Source organism: Copadichromis virginalis, linkage group LG20, assembly GCF_057382275.1.
Source record: "Copadichromis virginalis isolate Kocher_CV1m ecotype Utaka linkage group LG20, C_Virginalis_male_GT1.1, whole genome shotgun sequence".
Classification (NCBI taxonomy): domain Eukaryota; kingdom Metazoa; phylum Chordata; class Actinopteri; order Cichliformes; family Cichlidae; genus Copadichromis; species Copadichromis virginalis.
Window position 1 is genome coordinate 32,757,862 of NC_140637.1, and position 19,082 is coordinate 32,776,943.

General features: G+C 43.4%; 1 protein-coding gene across 4 annotated transcripts in view; it reads right to left on the reverse strand.

Moving 5' to 3' along the window:
- The window catches only part of sulf2b (sulfatase 2b), a 111,673-nt gene that overhangs the window by 89,874 nt on the left and 2,717 nt on the right, over positions 1-19,082 (reverse strand). For all 4 annotated transcript variants that reach the window (XM_085444972.1, XM_085444970.1, XM_085444971.1 and 1 more), the window contains exon 2: positions 2,485-2,522. The gene's annotated coding sequence lies outside the window, so the exon portion shown is untranslated. The remainder of the gene's footprint in view (positions 1-2,484; positions 2,523-19,082) is intronic.

The following is a 19,082-nucleotide window of genomic DNA, read 5'->3' on the forward strand; positions in this document are numbered from 1 at the left end:
ATAAGTCCCACATCCGAACAGTAACAGTCCCACACACACACACACACACACACACACACACACACACACACACACACACACACACAGGGCAGTGATGCATCATGCTGACAACACTGTGAGTCTCCTCACTGCAGTGACCGCTGGGAGTGAACACTACAGCTGAGTTATGCTTGATAGATGAAGTGGCTACAACGCTGACAGATATGATCCCTGAAGTTCCTCTGACCCGCTTCCACTCAAAGACTTTTATTATTTTAAGAGCATTTCTACTTTATTACTTCATTTGACTGGACACGGGAGAGACCGCGGAGCAGCAAAGATCCTCAGACGGATCTTTGAACCAATGATGTTCCACTTACACAATCAGTGTCGTTACCTCAGACAGAGACAATCGTCACATGTTTGTAACGTATACGTTGCATATAAATTTTTGGAAGATGGAAATATTTTGTGTAGCTTATTTCACATGTAGACAGAGTGCAGATGCCAAACACCAGGGGGCGCTGCTGGGTGAGGTTAATCAATCAGATCATGGATTGTTTGGATATCACTGCTGCTATTTAAAAAAGAAAAAGAAAAGAAAGGAAAACATGACACGCTTTACAGGCCGCCCACAAATCAATCAACCAGTCACTTAATCAATAAACCAGTAAATTAATCATTCTGCTGTTTGTAATGCAGAGAAAAAATCCGTCGACGTGACAACTCTCGAGTTTTCTCTCTGCCTCTGTCTGTGTCCTCTCAGTGTGTGAAAACACACACACACACACACACACACACACACACACACACACACACACACACACACACACACACACACACACAGGGAGGAATGTGGAGGAGTACAGGTCATCTGGAGCTGAACCAGAAATCAGCTGCAGGGAAACAAACGAGGCTGCAGAGTTCACGCTGAAGCACCAACTCCTTCACTCTGCAGCGTCTCCATGATCCACTCTGTGCTTTTTACACAGCAGATTTAACAGAAACATGAAACACTTACCTCTGCCTCCCAAATCGCACGATTCAAGTCATTTTATTGTCAGAGTTCTAACATCGTACTTCTCGTATGCAGCTGGTCTTGAAAACATCTGCAGCACTGATATTTCTGATATTTCTGCCCGTGCTTGTTCGCCAGCTGGCAGAATTTCATTGCACTAAATGTTGAAAGTTCAGCCACGCTCCACGAGAGAGACGTGATTTGTTCTTGATGCAGCTCCAACGGTGTGTTTATGTAACTGCCATTTCATTTCTCTTCATTTGTTTAAGCAGGCGTCTTATTTACAGCCTCGAACATCTGTTTGTTTTTGCACTGAGCGATCCACGTGTCCTTATCCACGTCCACGCTTTCATGGCAGGTGCAGTAGAAGAACACATTTCATGGAGAAACATGGCCATCAGAGAGTTTTTGTGTATGTGGTGACTGCGCCGCTGTCAGCTTGTGAAATGATGATGTAATGGCCGCGTCTCCTGTTTCTGTGCAGCACATCTTTAAAGTCAGAGGGATCATCACCATGTCGATGCACCAAATTCACCAGTGCCTGGCTGAGAGCGCTCGTAGCCCTGATCTCTGACTTCGAAGCAACCAAAGACAACAACGATCAAAGGTTGACTGCAGTCAGTTGCATTCATCTTGGGCGTGCTGTGGTCTTCAACCGCTGTTTCCTGCACTGTGACTGTAACATGTGACTGTGGCGGTCTTTAGGTCGTGTCTTGGTCTGATTAACCTGATTTGGACTACCAGCTTCCTAGTGTAGATCAGTATGTGTTTTTGAGTCACACCCATGCATGCTTTACTGCTTCTACTTTGCACTTGTGTGTAATCCCCCCCAGTGTGAGGTGTGCACACAATCTGACCGTGTCCGTGAGTTGTCATTGTTTGGGAACAGCCCCGTCATTAATCAGGAACGTGAGAGTGCGAGGCTGCAACGCTCAGTCTCACCTCCTCATCTACATCACTGCGAGTCTACGTTTCATTTTTTGGATTCCCGTGTGGAGTTTTTCTAACCTTTGTTTCCTTCACACTCTATTTTTCGGTTTAAGAGAGCTCGGTAAAACAGCTCTGCGATCTTGATATCCTGGGATAACAGGCTGTTCCTTGTGATTACAACTTCCCATCTTGTTTTCACAGGGTTAAAAATAGCAGTTTGGTGAAGCTGCTATTCATCTGTTATTACCCCACGATGACAGCGTCGTGGTTTTAAAGAGATTTCATATGACACGACAGACTGAGATCAGATGTTACAGTAAGAAATCGCGAACCATCGAGTCCCAAGAAAATCGTTTGGGGGAAGTTAAATGAATAAAAGCAGAGTTTTTATTTATTTCAGTAATAAGTGTAATCATTGTTTCTGCAAGCATGAGTGCCACAAATCTACAAGATAATTGTGATCCATTGCAGCTGTTTGCATCTGTCTGCAGCCGTGCTCCTCGTTACCAGCAAACAGACGGCGTGGCCAAATTAGCGAAGAGCAAAAATAGCTTTACCTGTCAGGTGTGTGTGGCGTTTCCTGCTGTGTTCAGTCCTGCAGAGACAAACAGAGACAGAAGAAGCTGTTAACGAGGAGCTCTGACTGACATTTACACTGACGTCAGGCGAGTACAGGCGCAGGCACATTAATGAACTGCTAAATCAGTAGCCTGTCACAGCTCATCGGCCACATTTAAACCACATACAGTGGTGAAAACACTGGCTGCAGCCATAGACAGTATAACTATTGATGTAGGCACTGATGAAGTTCTGTTATGGAGCTGGAAGTGAGGCGTAAAAGTGGACACAGCGCACACTCGTTGGGTTAACTTCTCAGAGGTGGAAGCTCCACGCGTCTTTTACAATGCAATGATGTCAATAAGGCTGCCTGATTAAAAACAGAAATCATAATTACAATGATTTTGGTTCCTGGAAATAATATTCACTAAGATAAGTTAAGGCATTTCCTGGTTGAGCTACGAGCCTAGGCTCACCTATGGCCATGAAATGTGACTATTGTGTTCCCTTAGTGGTGAGGGGCTCAGAGTCAGCGATTCCGCTCACGTCCACCTCAAATCCCCCGAGTGAGAAGGAGCGAGGAGACGATGAAGAGGAGGAGGAGGTGGTGGTAACTGAAGGCACATTTACCATCTGTAATCAAAAGAACTCCGTGTTGGACTGTCGCCTCCCCCCTCCTACTATTCTCTCCCTCCTCTCTCTTTCTCTCTCTTCAATTTCCTCCCTTCTGTTGCAAAGCATGAGCAGCATACTGATGGTGGGATTACACACACACACACACACACACACACACACACACACACAATCTAGTGAGAGAAGTAATGACTTTCTGCCTTCTCTTTCAATTCGCTCCGAGCTGCCAACTCCCACTGGGTCACCGTGTGTGTGTGTGTGTGTGTGTGTGTGTGTGTGTGTGTGTGTGTGTGTGTGTGTGTGTGTGTGTGTGTGTGTGAGAGAGAGAGAGGGAAACAGAAAGAGCAAAAGACACGAGGGAGGTGATACAACATCTCCAATTAGCTGGGCTGGTGGTCTGTTTGGGGGGTTTGGTGTGTGTGGCTGGATAATGAGGCCACATGGTGGAGGTCTTCAGGCAGGTTCAGGACCTGAACCTGCTCTCTGGACTTTCTGATCCACCTGATTCCACTTAAAGACCTCAGTCTGTCTGCAAAAATGTATTTTCTTTCGCCCTCTGCAGAAGGCGTCCTGCAAACAGCCGCGGCAGGTCTGCAGACGGAGCTCGCTGGGCATTTTATCGTAACCAAATCCAGACGTGTACCTGCTTATCATATGAATTTGATTATCAAACCACACATCAAAGTGCAGTCAGGAGTTGGCTACTTTAAAAAACCTAAAAAAACAGAACCTGACCACACTTTTTAGTTTTGCATTAAAAGCTGATTCAGTGAGATTTCTAACAGAGCACTTTCAGTTACTGTGGTTGGGAAAAGTGGTAGAAACGGTTAAACGCTCACGTTTAAAGTAACTGAATTTTAACAAGGTTTGGAACGAGCCAAAAACTACGAGACACACGAAAAGATGGACGTGTGCGTATGTGGAGTCAAATACTTTCAATGGTCCATCTGAGAAAAAGCGTGTGCACTGAGAATTTGAGTATCCAGTGATGAAGGCCTGAAGAACACAACAGTGAACTGGAAACAGTGAAAGGTAACACAAGTGTTCACTGTAACTTCACGGCCACTAACCATGGATACCAGAGCAGTGATCAGCCACCTCTCCAGTGAGTTCCACATCCCACAGATGGAGCAGCACATAGTTTCCAACCTGCTGTAAAGCAGGCCTTTACAGTGTAGTTACTCCACCCAGGGTGAGAAACTCTCTGGAACAATAAATATCTGATAGAACAGAACAGGAAGGGCCAGGGCTGGTTGGCAGAAACAAAACAAAATAAGAACGATGGTCACGATAGTAAATGATGTCATCATTCTCTTGGGTGGATAAAAAATAAAACTAAACTAAAAAAAGTTTGAGAGTTTACGATTCGCGGGCGGACGCTCCGTGTGGGTGAAACACTGCTCCATCCATGATTTAAAACTTCCAATCATCACGTTAATCACAAACTCTGCGATTTTAATTGAGATCAAAGCGCTGTGACCAGACAAGCACGACACTGAAACTAATTAAAACTATGATAACTCTGGTAATTAACTTTAGGACAAACTGCTGTAGCTTTCATTAACCCTGAACTGTCTCAGGGTTTCTTTGCTGCACACAGTTTTCCTGTGAAGCTTAAAGACATGGTGCTGTAGTCATTTGTTGCTGCACAGTCACAGTATGTACTGGCCTCGTGCTCGCCAAAGGCCCACATCCACTGCCCACACTGGTTTCAGCATGTTCTAACAACCGTAATGTCTCACATTAACAACCAGCTTTATGGTGCTGGATCTTTAATGCCAAATATCTTTGGCAAAGGTTCGGATGCATGCTGCTCCATTTTTCTGTCAGATTTTAAAAAGTTGAAATAAAGTCCAAGCACTGAAACTGACTGATCTTCTTTCTTTCAGCGTGCACAGCATCTTTTATCCAGTCATGCAGAAAATACACGAGTTATATCGAACATTTCTTGAACTTTCAGAACTGCGGTTATTCCCAGCAACATGAAGCAGGAAGTGCTTTTTTTCTCTGAGCTAAATTAGCTGCAGGATGGATACTCGTGAAGTGTAGATGTGGGCTGGATGGCACACAAAGCAGAGAATCTGTAACAGAGGAGGTTTTGTTGTTGCTGATTCTTAAATCCATTTGCTCAGCTGAGCTGACGGGCTCGGTCCTGCACTGTAACATGAAACAGCTGTTTCTTGAAACAATTGACCAAATGAGCATTGCCATAGCGACTAACAATTAGCCAATCAGTCCAACAGGAAGAGTCAAAGCTGTTGTCAAGCACTGTTAAATTGTGCACCTCAACGGTGAGATTTTAAAAGGCTTGTTTGTTTTCAGGCATCCCTCAAGAACACGGAGAAACAAGCTGAACTGAGATGAGGCTTGAGACACGCGAACGCCCGAGTTCGAGCACTTATCTGCAAATACTTGCTAACTGACCACCGAGAATGGTTAGCTTTGGTATAAAAGCTTTGCTACTTTTTTTAAAAAATTGCACAGCTTTTACTTTGAAGGTTAATGGTTTGTTTCATAACTGCTTAGCGGGTAGTTTATGAAATATTTTAAAATTCCCCAATGCTGAGTCCAGTGGGGGTCAGTTTAGGGCTATTCAGCAACCTTGCATTACTGACAGCACAGTTCAGTTCTACGCCTCCATAGAGGAACACACTAAAAGTCTTGTTGTGGATTTTGGTTGGTAGACGGCAGAAACTGTACAAATGTAACTGGCTGGAGAATGCACTGCAGCTCTTTGATGCTTTGATTTTTTTCTGTTTTACGTTGAAGTAAGATGACCTTTCCTGTTTCTTTACTGCAGAGTTCACTACGGATGTCAAATGCCCATTTAATATCACTTAACTTGATTCTTTCTGACGGCACTATGTTTTTAAAAACTGAAGGACGTGCATGTGTATAAATGAAAAGTATCTGTAGAGAAAAGCAAGTGGCAAATGAATTTAAAGGAAAACTGAAGAAACGCTGAGCAGCAGCAGCACTCTGAGGGAGCAGAGTGATCGACATCTGAGAGAATCTCCAGTTTCCAGATTCTTCGTCTGTTTCGTATCGACGAGTGCTGCTCTGACGCCTCCACATACACAGGGAGGCGCCACCAGGTCAGAAAGGAGAGGAGGAGCTTTTTTAGGAGGTGATGGGTCCGAGATTTTGTGCACGAGTGTGTAAAAGAATCCCCCAATTCTCATTTCATGCTTCAGTGAAAAGCTTTTCAGCCATCGTTGTTTCTCATCCTCACCTTCTTTCCTCTTCATCACCCTCCTTCTTTTCTGTCCTTTCTCTCCCCCTTTGCTTCCTTTTTCCTTACCTCTTCCATCCTTTAATCTTTTTCCTTCTATCCTTGTTTCGTCTTCTTTCTCCTTTGTTCCTCTACTCTCTAAACATTAATGATATTGGCCCTTCTTCCTCTCCTGCAGCTACTTCTGGGACAGTTTAGAAATAAATCCATCACCTGTGTCGGTGCCATAAAACCACTAAAAGAAGAAAAGAAAAAAACCTGTATTTGGGATAAAAAATGTTTTGCTACAATAAAGTGTGAAAAGTGAAGCTTATGTGGAAAACTTTACACTAACATGCTTTTTAATGCTGTAAACTTATAACTAGAGCAGGGCGATATGGCCAAAAATATTTATCACGATATATATTTGAAAATTTGCGATAACGATATAACCGACGATATAATTGATGCGAGACAAAATACAACTCCACAACATTACTAGCACAAAAAGACAACCTTCCATTTATTTTCACTTAAACAAGAAGCTGGTTTTTATGTACATTAAAGCTTTATAAAAATGTAACAGTGCAAATGCAAATTCCTTGCTGAAAGTTTAACCAAAAGGCATTTCCAGTAGAAATGGGCTGACATATCCTGAGCATAACCATGTATAATATCCACTGAAGTTAAAAAGAGGTGCTTTGCAACATTAAACTGCAGTGTGCAGTACGCATTTTTCGGACCATAAGGTGCACGGGATTATAAGGCACATTAAGCGAAACAAAGCAGTCAGATAAATCAAACTTTATTAAACTCATTCTTCTTGCTTCCTCCACTTCTGTACCATTGATTTATTAATGTTGAATTCTCTGGCAGCTGCTCTATTCCCATGTTGTTGCAGTATATTAATGACTAACCTCGTATTGTGGATGGATTATCTCAGTTGTTCTCCTGACTGAAGTTTGGTCCGTTTACAGCATCCTGCCATGCGATTGCATTTGTCTCTAACCATGAGGAACCTTCACGTTAACTTTTATAAGTGGAAAAGTGTTAGCGTTCATCCTCCAGCTTCACTGTTTATGTTATGCTAACATAGCTGTGTCGCTAGCGATCACGTAGCACATCATTATATACCAGCTAGCCCAACTTCAGTAACCCTACAAACGTCACTGCTGTTTAGTTTCCTGTCTTCATTTATGCTGGAAGTGATAACAGAGCTGTACGTTTGAATTTTTTCAGAGATCCTATGAAAAGAAAAAAAAAAAAAACATGTCTGAGGCCAAACTAACCTTCAAAATGTGGAGTGAAAAGCCAAACTGCAAAGTAACCTTTTATATTTTTCTGTTTTTTTCTGGATTTTTTAGTTGATATTCTGTTTCTCTGCATTAAAATAAAACTACAATAAAAATTACAGACTGTTCGTTTCTTTGTAAGTGAGCAATTACACACTTCACTTGGCCTTCCAACATGAGGAGCAGATATGTTATAGAAAAATGTGTTTGTTTATAATCTAACAGAAGTAAACTGAGATCAGATTCAAATGTTCCCCAGGTACATAACAACCACACAGAGTTTCTTCATACCTATCTGACAGCAACATCTGGGTAACAAACCACTAAAACAACCCTGCAACAGCTGCTCACTCACTGACAGAGTCCAGTCACAGACAGCTTTGCGTGCTGCGTGAGAGCACGATCACGTGCTAATGGGGGAGCAGTCACTGGACAAAAAGATGTTACACGTATAATGAGGAGCTTTTGGGGAAAAATAGCCATATCTAGAAAAAAAAAAAAGAGCTAAAAGCCAGAGAAAAAGATAACAGACATCCCAGGGCATCGAGAAATACTGTTATGTCAGATACTGCCGGCAGTGCCCTGAAGCAGCGGCAGTGATGATGATGATGATGGGCGATATATAACCATTGTGCACATTTGGAGGATGGAGGGGGGGGCGGTGCACTAAGATGGTCAGAGAGAAGATGTGGATCATTTGGGAGCTTTGACCTTCGTTTTGTTTACACTCACTTATTGTTTTTACTTCATTTTTAAGATCATGAAACAAAAACTACTTGGTTCATATTTAGGAAACATCATGCTGAGAAATGACACTTCACTGTGTGATAACAGTGTTCTTTATGAGGTGAGGCAGGTGTGAGACGTGTTTATATATTACACATTATCCGTTACTCTTCTGGAGTACATTACTTAATTACTACTTGTTACCTGTTGAAGTTCAGGGTCCGACTGCTGGGCTGCACTCTGGGTTCTTGGCTAGCTCACCGTTAGCATGCTCGCTGTGTTAGCAGTCTAACGCAGTTGTTGCTGTCTTGGATACAGTTTGCTTTTTATAATCATGCTCTTGTCTTTTTGTGCAGTAAAAATAAGATAACTGAAGAACCTTTGTAATGGATGTAACAGCATAATTGTTACTGTAATGTAAATACTGAAAAATGTAATGTATTTACAGTAACGCTGTAACACTGTTGCCAAACAGTGGTGGTGTAACGCGTTAACATGGTGACCTCTGCACGATCGTAAGGGAAACACAGACACAGCAAGTTTCTGAAGTTTCTAATGATTCATAGACAATTCAGCTTTTTGGGAAAGTTGCGAGGAGCTCATGCTTTTTGCTGGTAAACCCAGCACGGCATTTAGAGACGTGTTTGAAATGTTATCGAGGATTTGCTAAAATGTTGTCCCTACAGACGAACCCCTGGACATGAGATATCAGAGAAACTATACAGCAGGTGTCAAACTGTTGTCTGTCCTTTAAAAGTCTTTGTCAAAACAAATGTTGGAAAATGTGGGTCGATCCGGTAGCTGATCCCGGGATAGCTGTAGGACATGAACTCTACAAGTATTCAGTCATCAGGTGTGTCCCTGCTGTAGAAGATGAAGCAGTGAAAGCAAGCAGAGTATTTTGGGATGGTGTCGGTGTCCGTGACCGTGGTAACAGTCGTTTCGACCACCAACAGGTTTCCCGCGGGGGACAAGAAAATCATCTGTGACCTTCATGTGAAACTCACTTCACTTCCTCCTGCTGTCTGTCTTCACCCTGTTCTGTCAGTCTGAATCACTCTGCTCCATTTCTGCACAGCGTGTCACTGCTAATGGAGCCCCACGGACACACACACACACACACACACACACACACACACACACACACACACACACACACACACACACACACAGTGACCTAATCAGTACCTCTCCTGGAGACGGTGCTGGAGAGTTTAATTCTCTATCCAGCTCTTTGTGTGCGCCTCCATCCGATGGGCCATCATGAGATCATGTCTGACTGCTGCTGTTTTATTCAGCACTTCCACTTCAGACGTACCCAACATGCTCGGCGACGCCAGCGGCACTAAAACGCGTGGATGTTATCTTGAAGATTTTAAGATTTTAAGAAGACACCTCTAACTTCTCCCACCGCCGTGCACAGACCACATCAGAGACGCACGGGTTATAACTCTCCTTGATGACTGATTTCTAAAGTCGGATTTTATGACATTTTCTTTTACTTTCTTGTCCCTGTGAAGGATTTTATAGCTAAAAAGTGCGAAATCAGATACAGATTTGTTCTTTTTAAATAAGCTCACCTCACATCATGCTGTTTGCTGCTTATCCTCAGTTAATACACTCACAGTTAAATTTTACACACAAGGTAAATAACTGAGGGTAAGAAGATGCTTTTCTTCTATCCACAAGACAACAGCTTGTTCACACATCTTGTGCAAACAAGCCACAGTCTTGCTCAAACTGAATAAAAACTATAAAATATGAATACAGTTTCATTATAATTACCTCGTTGGCCTTCTGTACTGATCAAACTACTGAATATAAGGGACTCCATCTGTAGTATTGGGTCCACTTGTCCAACTTGTCCACTTGTCCCTGTGAGGTCCAAGTCATCGCTGGTGATGACCTCAACCCTGTCGCTAACGCTACCACAATATACAGGTTTCTTTTCCCCTCAGCTGTCCTCAACCATCTAGGAAGAAACCAAAATAAAATAGTTGCTCTAACCAACACGCAGAAAGAACTAGAATCATTTTATCCTAAATGACTTTTTTGGATGGGGTTTGGAGCTAGCCTTGGGATCTTCACCCACAGAAATGTAGAACTCACTGATTTCATCAAACTGGAGCGGACTTTGTAAAGCAGAAAATAAACAGTGTGTGTACAGATTATTGTTCAAAGCCATCAGCCTGACAATGAAAATATCATTTTTATGAGCTCCTTCAGTATCTGCTTCTAGAAGCTTAATCCTGATGACTGCTGACTACACTAAATACCAGCCGTTATCCCCAGAGGCTAAGTCAGCAGACCAGACGATGGGTTCCCACACCGGCTCATATCAGTAGAGTTTGAGAGCATGAAGTAAAAAGCAATCATTTTTATTGATTGCTCAGGACAGAATTAGCAGATTTTCACAGGAAAAGCAAAGACAGGTTCAGACTGGGCCCAGAAACCTCAGGCAGTAAATGTGGATTTAGTGTTACCATTTAAACAGCAGACTCCTCCTCTCCTCGTCGTCTTTGTCTCTGATTTATCACAGCAGTTGTGGATGTTCCACAGTCAAATGACTTCTTACAGCCTGCAGTTAGTTTGGCTCCACTGCTGCTGCAGAGAGCATCGCGCTTTAAAACTGCTGCTCTATGAAGAATTTACATTCATTAAAAACTAAAACCTCCCCTCCTGCCTCCCTCCATCGCTCTCACCGAGCGTCTCTGAAGGTCAGCCGCTCCAAAGCAGCGGTCTACAACGATTACCAATTTCATCAATTCTGCTACAGTGAGGGGGAGGGCGAGGAGGGGTTTTAAATATAACAGTGCGAGGAGGGCGAACACCAATCAGAGCTGTTCCAGCTGTATTTTTTATACATCCTAAGTGACCTTCTGTCTAAATGAAACAAAGTGAAAAGGACAATTAAAGTGGAGGAGATTTATGAGGCGATTTATGAGACGCTGATGAAAAGTCACACGGCAAACAGAACCGCCGAGAAAACACTGCGGCGTGCCGGGGCTCAGAAGGGAACGACTGGGAATGCTGTCGGCGCTCCCTGGAGGCCGCAGGTGTCATTGCAGTCACAGTGAGAAGGTGACGAACGGAAAAAGAACATCCCAAAGATTGATGTCTTCTTACAGCCTAAAACAAGAGGAAGGCTAAATGTTCTTGGGAGAAGGTTGAGTTTCTGCAAACATCGTCCACAGAAATGATATCAGAAAACTATCAGAGATCAGGGGTCAACAGAAGTAATGGTTTTTCCCATTCAGACTCAGGAATATGAATCCGGTCTCCATTAATCCTGACTGGGACTTTGCATGACCAGATGCCGAACAGCAGAAACACCTGCAGATTTAAAGGACCCTGAAGGCCACAGGTCATTACATGCATTACATTTTACTACATTAACTACTCCCCATATGAAGTAGTTGTTGTTGTTACATGGCTGACAGAGGTGATGGCTTGTGACACCAGCTATCAGCTTTCAGTCTTGAGATCCTTCCCCGTGCACCTTACCTCAGGTGACCCCTATTGGTCACACTGGGTGGTCGGGCAAGCTCTCACCAGTGGTTTCATTCAGCTCTCTCTAGGTTACCATGACCTGGATGAGTGAGAACCTACCCACATAAAGTAACTGTTCTGTTGTGTTACAGCACAGCGTGGCGTGAGATGCAGTGTGCCTGTTTCCTGTTAGGATCTGCTCCGGCTGCTTGGATTGGGCATTGCAGTCTTGGCGGGAGCTTTTAAAGAGTCAATGTCGCGTTGTCCAGTTGTGGACGGTTGTTTCTGACCTGCAGTTTGAACTTTACGTCGTGCTTTTGTTTTTCGTGCAGTAAAGTTTGCATTCACATCACCACTCTGTTATTTTCCTTCCCAAATTCTTTTACCACCCATCGTGCAGATAATTAAAGAATGTAACAACAGTAACTACATATTAGTTTGATAGATAACAGTAATGTGATTACTACATTTAATACAGTGTTATGATTATGTTACAGGAATAATAATAAAATGAAATGTTCAAAGGACACACTGACCGACCGAGTGTCGTTCACATCTGTGGTTACTGATGTCAGCAGCAGATTTTTTTAGTTTATTAAACACAACGGACACAATCATCCAGACTCAGAACGCTACGACATCTTTCCCTTTGCATGCAATATTTACACGCACCAGCTTCAGCGCCCTGCATCAGGTCCACACGGGATTTCCTGGATGTGAAATTTGAACCTCTTAGATAACAGACAGTTTGTTTTTCCATTCACATGCAGAGGAAATAACAAAATGCAAATACACCAACACGTGGGCTACTTGGCACCTTTTTTTTACTTTCCATGTTATGACGCAGATCAAATTCTGTATCACACGTGTGTGTGTGTGTGTGTGTGTGTGTGTGTGTGTGTGTGTGTGTGTGTGTGTATTCATATCTTTGTGGGGACCAAAAACTGGAAATTTACTATACTTGTGGTGACCAAAATGCCCGTCTCCACAAGTTTGAAGGCATTTTTGAGATACAAAAATGTGTCAGGGTTAGGTTATTGTAAGGGATGGGTATTCATTTTTGATGGTTAGACTAAGGGACTAGGGAAAGCATTACGTAAAATAGATGCCCCCACAACATATGAATACCCAACGCGCGTGTGTGTGTGTGTGTGTGTGTGTGTGTGTGTGTGTGTGTGTGTGTGTGTGTGTGTGTGTGTGTGCGCTCTGCTGACGGGCGGTGCTGTTCATCCTGTCCTGAGTTTTCCCATTAGCTGAGCTGAGGGTGCCGTGTTTGAGTTTGAAGGGCATAACATGCAACAGTAACTGCAGCTAGAATAAAAAAAACTCTACCTTCAATCATTTGTGTTATATTTGAAAAACATGTTACGTTTTTATGGCTCTCATTCCACAATATGCTGTTTCACTCTTGATGATTTATATATATCAATGTGTGCATGATGACAGTTATGTAATCCTTCTATTATTTGCCCATGCAAATGTGATTTTGCACGCCACCTTCTGCATTATTCTATTTATAATGCTTCTGTATGTTTAATTTGAGGGTTTTTTGAATTAAGCAGTCTCCTTGCCAGCGAGTACACGACAGTAAATAGAGTCATGTGACACAGTGAGACATAATCTTCTATTCTTTTATTTCTATTCTGTCCTGACACTTTTATTACTCACTAAAATAATTGTTCCTTTTCTTGAGGTTCTGTAGTCTGAGGCTGCCTCCTAACTTTGCTACCAGCATGATATCTTCCTTTTCCCTTTGGCGTAGCCGGAGACGCCGTTTGTGTCGATTGTTTGAGGTTCTTGGTGCTTGTTGCATCACGCACGTGCAGGAGGAGCACATCTGTCAGGTTTTTTTTTAAAGCTTTACTTCAAATATTTTAAAGCAGTCTCACTTTTGCAACACACAGATATTAATGTGAGTGAGAACGAGCAGAGATGCAAACAGAGGTGATACATCAGCCCCAATCAGCATCAGTGCTCCTGCACTCAGCGAGCGCTTTATTAGGAACACCCGGGGGACATGTTTGAAAGCTGAACTAAAATGTTATTAAGTATCATTTATGTTGAACTGTAAGGACCATTTCAACATGGGGATCAACAGCAACAACAAAAAGGTCAACGAAAACTGTCCTGAGTAGAATTAATAACTGCTACATTAAGCACATTTGACACAATAACACCTCCCTCCTTACAAAATATTACACATTTGGTCTAATTGCGTGTTTTTTAACATTTACCTCCAACACTGTGAAAAGCAGCTCCAGCAGCCACAAAGACCTGCACTTACTCTCCCAAAGTCTCCAGGGTCCAAAATGCTCTCTGTTTTCCATCTGGATACACATTGAGTAAACTGCACATCTCATTACACACTCAGAGCTGCAGGGAACGAGCAGACTGCTGCCGTGTGACTGTGGACGAGTCCAGAGACGAGTTTTCACTTTCAGAGCAGCGATAAAGCAAATTAAAAAGTAATGCTGAGTGGAATCTAAACAGCTCCACAACAGAGACGAGCAGCCTCGTCCCACTGTGTGTGTGTGTGTGTGTGTGTGTGTGTGTGTGTGTGTGTGTGTGTGTGTGTGTGTGTGTGTGTGTGTGTGTGTGTGTGTGTGTGTGTGTTCGTTTCTAAAGACCAGAAGCGTCCCTGCTGTTCTTTACATCTCTACATGTGACCTCGGTGACCCGGCGCTCGCTCAGTCGCTCACACATGCTGAGATTTCCATCCCTGTGAGGACACTCAAGCCCAGATTACACTGAACGTGGACACGGACAGCTGGAGATCCGACGGCTGAGTAGGCATTCGCGTTGTACTTCTTTGAAGTCCGCGGGGACTCTGCCGCTGGGGCACACGCACACTCGGTGCATTGTAATGTAAATTCTCTGCAGATGCGAACAAGGGGTCAAGAAAAAACAAAAACACAGGCGGGCACGTGGATCCTCACGCTCACCCACTGTAACAACATTTTTGTTACTCTGAACCAAGCAGACTTGAGCTCATGGAAAGTATTCATGCAGGCTTCAGTTAAAAAACTCAAATTAAACCAAAACTAGGTGAGGAAACAAACATCCAGGAAGTGAAAAAACATGAATTAAAGATGAAAGAAACAAAACAAAAAGGAAGTAATATTAGGACCACTCAAGATAAGCAAATATAATAAAACAATAAAATGGAAAAATACTAATAAAAAAGGAGCTTTGGGTGGATGTTAAGAAAAAACTTTTAAAGAAAACTTTCAATAAAATTTGTAAATTTCAGAAGAACTCCAGAGATCAACAGACCAGACAACATGTTATTAGAAGACCAACGACACAACAACATTTCCGTCCAATCACATTATTGATGCAGACGACAAACTACAAGCTGAAAACTGACTAAAATCTCCAACCAATGAAAACAGTCCAAAGTCACAACCTGGTTCAGAGCATCATGCACGCTCAGCGTGCTTTACGCTCCGCACAATAAACCAAACACACACGCCCAATCAGGTGGTGACACATCACTTCCACTGCTGCGCTGCATCACTGCCTGATGCACTTTTTAATCAGACTGGTGTTACAGGTGCAGCCGCTGAGTCTCCTGCACAGACTTCTCTCGCTGCCATTAAGTATCGGGATGAAGTCCTTGGACCCACTGTCACGCCCCACGTGACAGTGATATCATTGGCTGGTTCCCACAGACTTGCATTGCCTAAATCTAACAGAACACATTTTGTTGTCCGATGTCACCAGGTTGCACCTCAGAGTGTCCAGGTGCTCAGTGATGCCCTGGTCCAGATCTGGGAGGGGATCCTCAATCGGCTCATCAGGAGCACGGTCCGAGGTTCTCGGGCATGCGTACGAGCACGTGGGGGCCATCCAAACTACGGAGCACCATCGAAGACATCAGGTGTCTTTGAACTCAGCCCTGAAGGTTGATTACTTTCATGAAATGATGTGGCATCTTTCCATTCCTAACACATCACTACAGACGCCCAGCATTACTGTATTCAAATTGCTCCTTTAATTTTGGAGCAGTGTATATTCATGGCATGAATCAACATTATGGTGCAAGGAGTCAGACAATGACCAGGCCACAAACCCAGGTTGAGATGCTAATGTGAACTTAAGGCCTTCTAAAAAACCCAAAGAGCTGCCTGGAGGTGTTTCCAAGATGACTCCTGAGAGGTAGTTTTGCCCCTAATTTCCTCTCAATGTTTTATTATCCACACAGCATAATGTAGCACGTTTTGGCTTCACAGCTGTGGTTCTGGGACTTTTGAGGTTTTTCTTTCTTCCCCTATATGATGAAACTCTACAAAAACCTTTAAATCACAACTAAATTCAACCCTTGATCTGCACGTGACCCAAACCCGACCTCTTTTTATCAGGTCGGAACCATAAAGAGCTTTTTGAAGATCTGAAATAATCTGAGAACCGGATAAAATGTCCTCACTTTGTAAGGAAAAGCAATCTCATTGGTCCTCACAGAGGCAGGTATACGAGTACAAACACACACAGAGAGAAGCCGAGCCGCCTCGCACGCTTCAAACCGCCGAATGAATCAATATTAGAGAAAATAAACAAGAAGAAAAGGGCAAGAACAGGAAGAGGGAAAGTGCCGAAAACAAACCGAAGCACAGGAAGTGTGTGTGTGTGTGTGTGTGTGTGTGTGTGTGTGTGTGTGTGAGAGACCCTGCACATGTGTCAGGCTCCAACCTGTAACAAGTTCGAAGGTCACCCAGCGTCATCGCCGTGGTATCGACCTTGCTCAGCAGGATCAGCTGACGTGCGGGCATGACGTCGTTGTGCTCAGCAGCACTGCAGCAGCTCAGCTGGGTGTTGATAGGCTGCCCAGAGCAAGATTCATTCAGGTTGGAGCTTTTCGACCATTCGATTGTCAATAAAGCCTGAAAATTGTCTCGTGAGGCTTCTGTGGGAACATCGACCCTTTTTGCAAATTTGATACATATTTAGTGTCACGCAGCGATTTTAACATTTCAATTTGACATTCTGAACAACTTCACACCACAGTTTAAAATAATGTTGAGAGCCAAATGTAACATAATGCTGCAGTTCATTTCAGCATGCTTCGACTGACAATCAGCGCCCCACAGCACACAGCAGCTGTTTCACTGCGTGACATATTTAATCAACATTTAGAGACCAGACTCACTATCTGCAACACAAAAAGACTCACAACACGACATCACTCATGTGACTGCTGTGTGTTCTTTTAAAGCACTCTCTGTTCATGTGCAAAAACACACATTCTCTGCTTTGACTGTTGAAACGGGTCTGAGCTCATGTGGAGACAGAGTCACGTGACACAAACCAGCTGAAGTCTCTGATGAAACACGAAGTGACAACACTGGAAGTGCAGCGAGAGGAACAGAAGGGCGGGAGGTCAAAGGACAACAGCGATGTGAAGCAGCTCCAGGCTCCAGTGTCATCGTCATCATCGCTTCACACGCACACACAGATGCGACGCGTGACAGCGAGCCGCCTGTCCTGAAGCTGCTTCAGTTTTTATTTCACTCTCGACAAACTTAAAGAAAAGAAGCTGAAATATGTGCAGACAGTGTGAGTCCACAGCGCCGGTGCAGCTCCGCAAAGAGCAGCGATGGAGGGGAAACCAGCGTGACCGCCCATCAATATGAAACAAAGCCTCAAGAAGTACCACACACAAAACTCACAGCCCTGAGCCGCTCGCTTCATTTCACAAACCTGACAACACAGAAGCACAGAGGTGGACAGTGTTCGACTTTTTTAACAACACTTTTTTAAAAAATGAAGCCAGCACAAAAGTGTCAAAAACTGCAGTTCCTCTTATGGCCACTAGAGGCTCCCACAGCAGGTCAGTTCCCACAGACTCGTGGGTTAAATTAGAAGCAGAAATCAAATCTGTGGGTTTGATCCTGCTTTATAACAAACCAACACTGGCATCAGTTTCTTTAATAACTAAATTATTCAGCCTTATTCATGGGCTCGAAGTTAGAGGCGTGGTCGCTTTGACTGACAGGCGGAGCCTCACCGCTGCTAAATGGAGTCACTGTGTTTGTGCCTTTCAGAGCATTTTTAATGGTATCGTCTAACAAAGAATATGGCCGGACACGTCACTCAGACAATCCCACAAGTCTTTACACAGGTTTTGGTTTCTAGAATTTATTTCTAGAATTTGTTTATTAGCAGGTGTCACTTCTGTGTCATGAGCTTAACAGTCAAACCTCTCGTCCAAATATGGCCACTTCTGACTAAAAAACAAAACAAATCATAAATACTTAAAAATGACCCCCCAAAAATCAACAATCAGTGGCCAACATACGATTGAGGCTTCAAACTACACCTGGGAACCATGGAAACCAACGGTGACATCATGGTAGTTACAGACATGTTTTAGAAAGCAGGTCCAGCTACTGAAAGTGTGTCACATGACCAACATTAACCTTAATTATTAATGAGCGTTTTTACACGTAGTTCATTTATGACACAATTACGTCGTTGTTATAACACGAGACTGTGGCTTTATTCTTTACTGCAGCCAAAAATGCTGCAGAAAATGAATCCTACATAATATGCAGATCGATTATTATTTATTACTTTTTAAACTAATCAATTCTTTTAGATGATTGGTTATATTTTTTTCCAAAGATCAACGCTGGAGAACCCACGTAGTTGGGTGGCGAGCACCTGTTGCTGCTCTACCGCCTCCTCCTAACACACAACACTCAATTACACAGCGAACACAAAGAAGTGCCACGTGGTGTCCAGAGGTGTGAACACAAATCCGAATGACCTCCTATAACTTGTTCCTGTGGCTCACGCAGCGATGACCTGTGTGGGGTGGAGTCTTTAGCGTTACCCTCTTTAGCCGCACAGCTTCCTCCGTGTTGGCTGGCTGACTTCGATCAATGGGGCTAAACCCCCGATGCCTCCAAACAGGGTGGCTGTGTTTTTCTCTCTTTACCGCTCGCCTTCTTTCACAGCTCGCCGAGCTCAGCAGCCTCATCCGACAGCAGAGACTGCCCTCTGGTGGCTCTGCAGTGCATTACAACGTATTAACTCCGTGCAGCTCCTCTGCACTGACTCCTCCTCCTCAGTTTAGGAGGACAAACGCTAAAAATTGTTTATTTCTGAATACTCTGGTACGCTGTAGTATTTTCTATTTGTTGTTTTGTGAGGACTTACTGGCATTAAATATTAATTCTGCTGAGTGGCGAGCGTAAAACTCGTGTGTGTGTGTGTCCGTTAATATTTAAAGAGTCTGGGTCAGTGA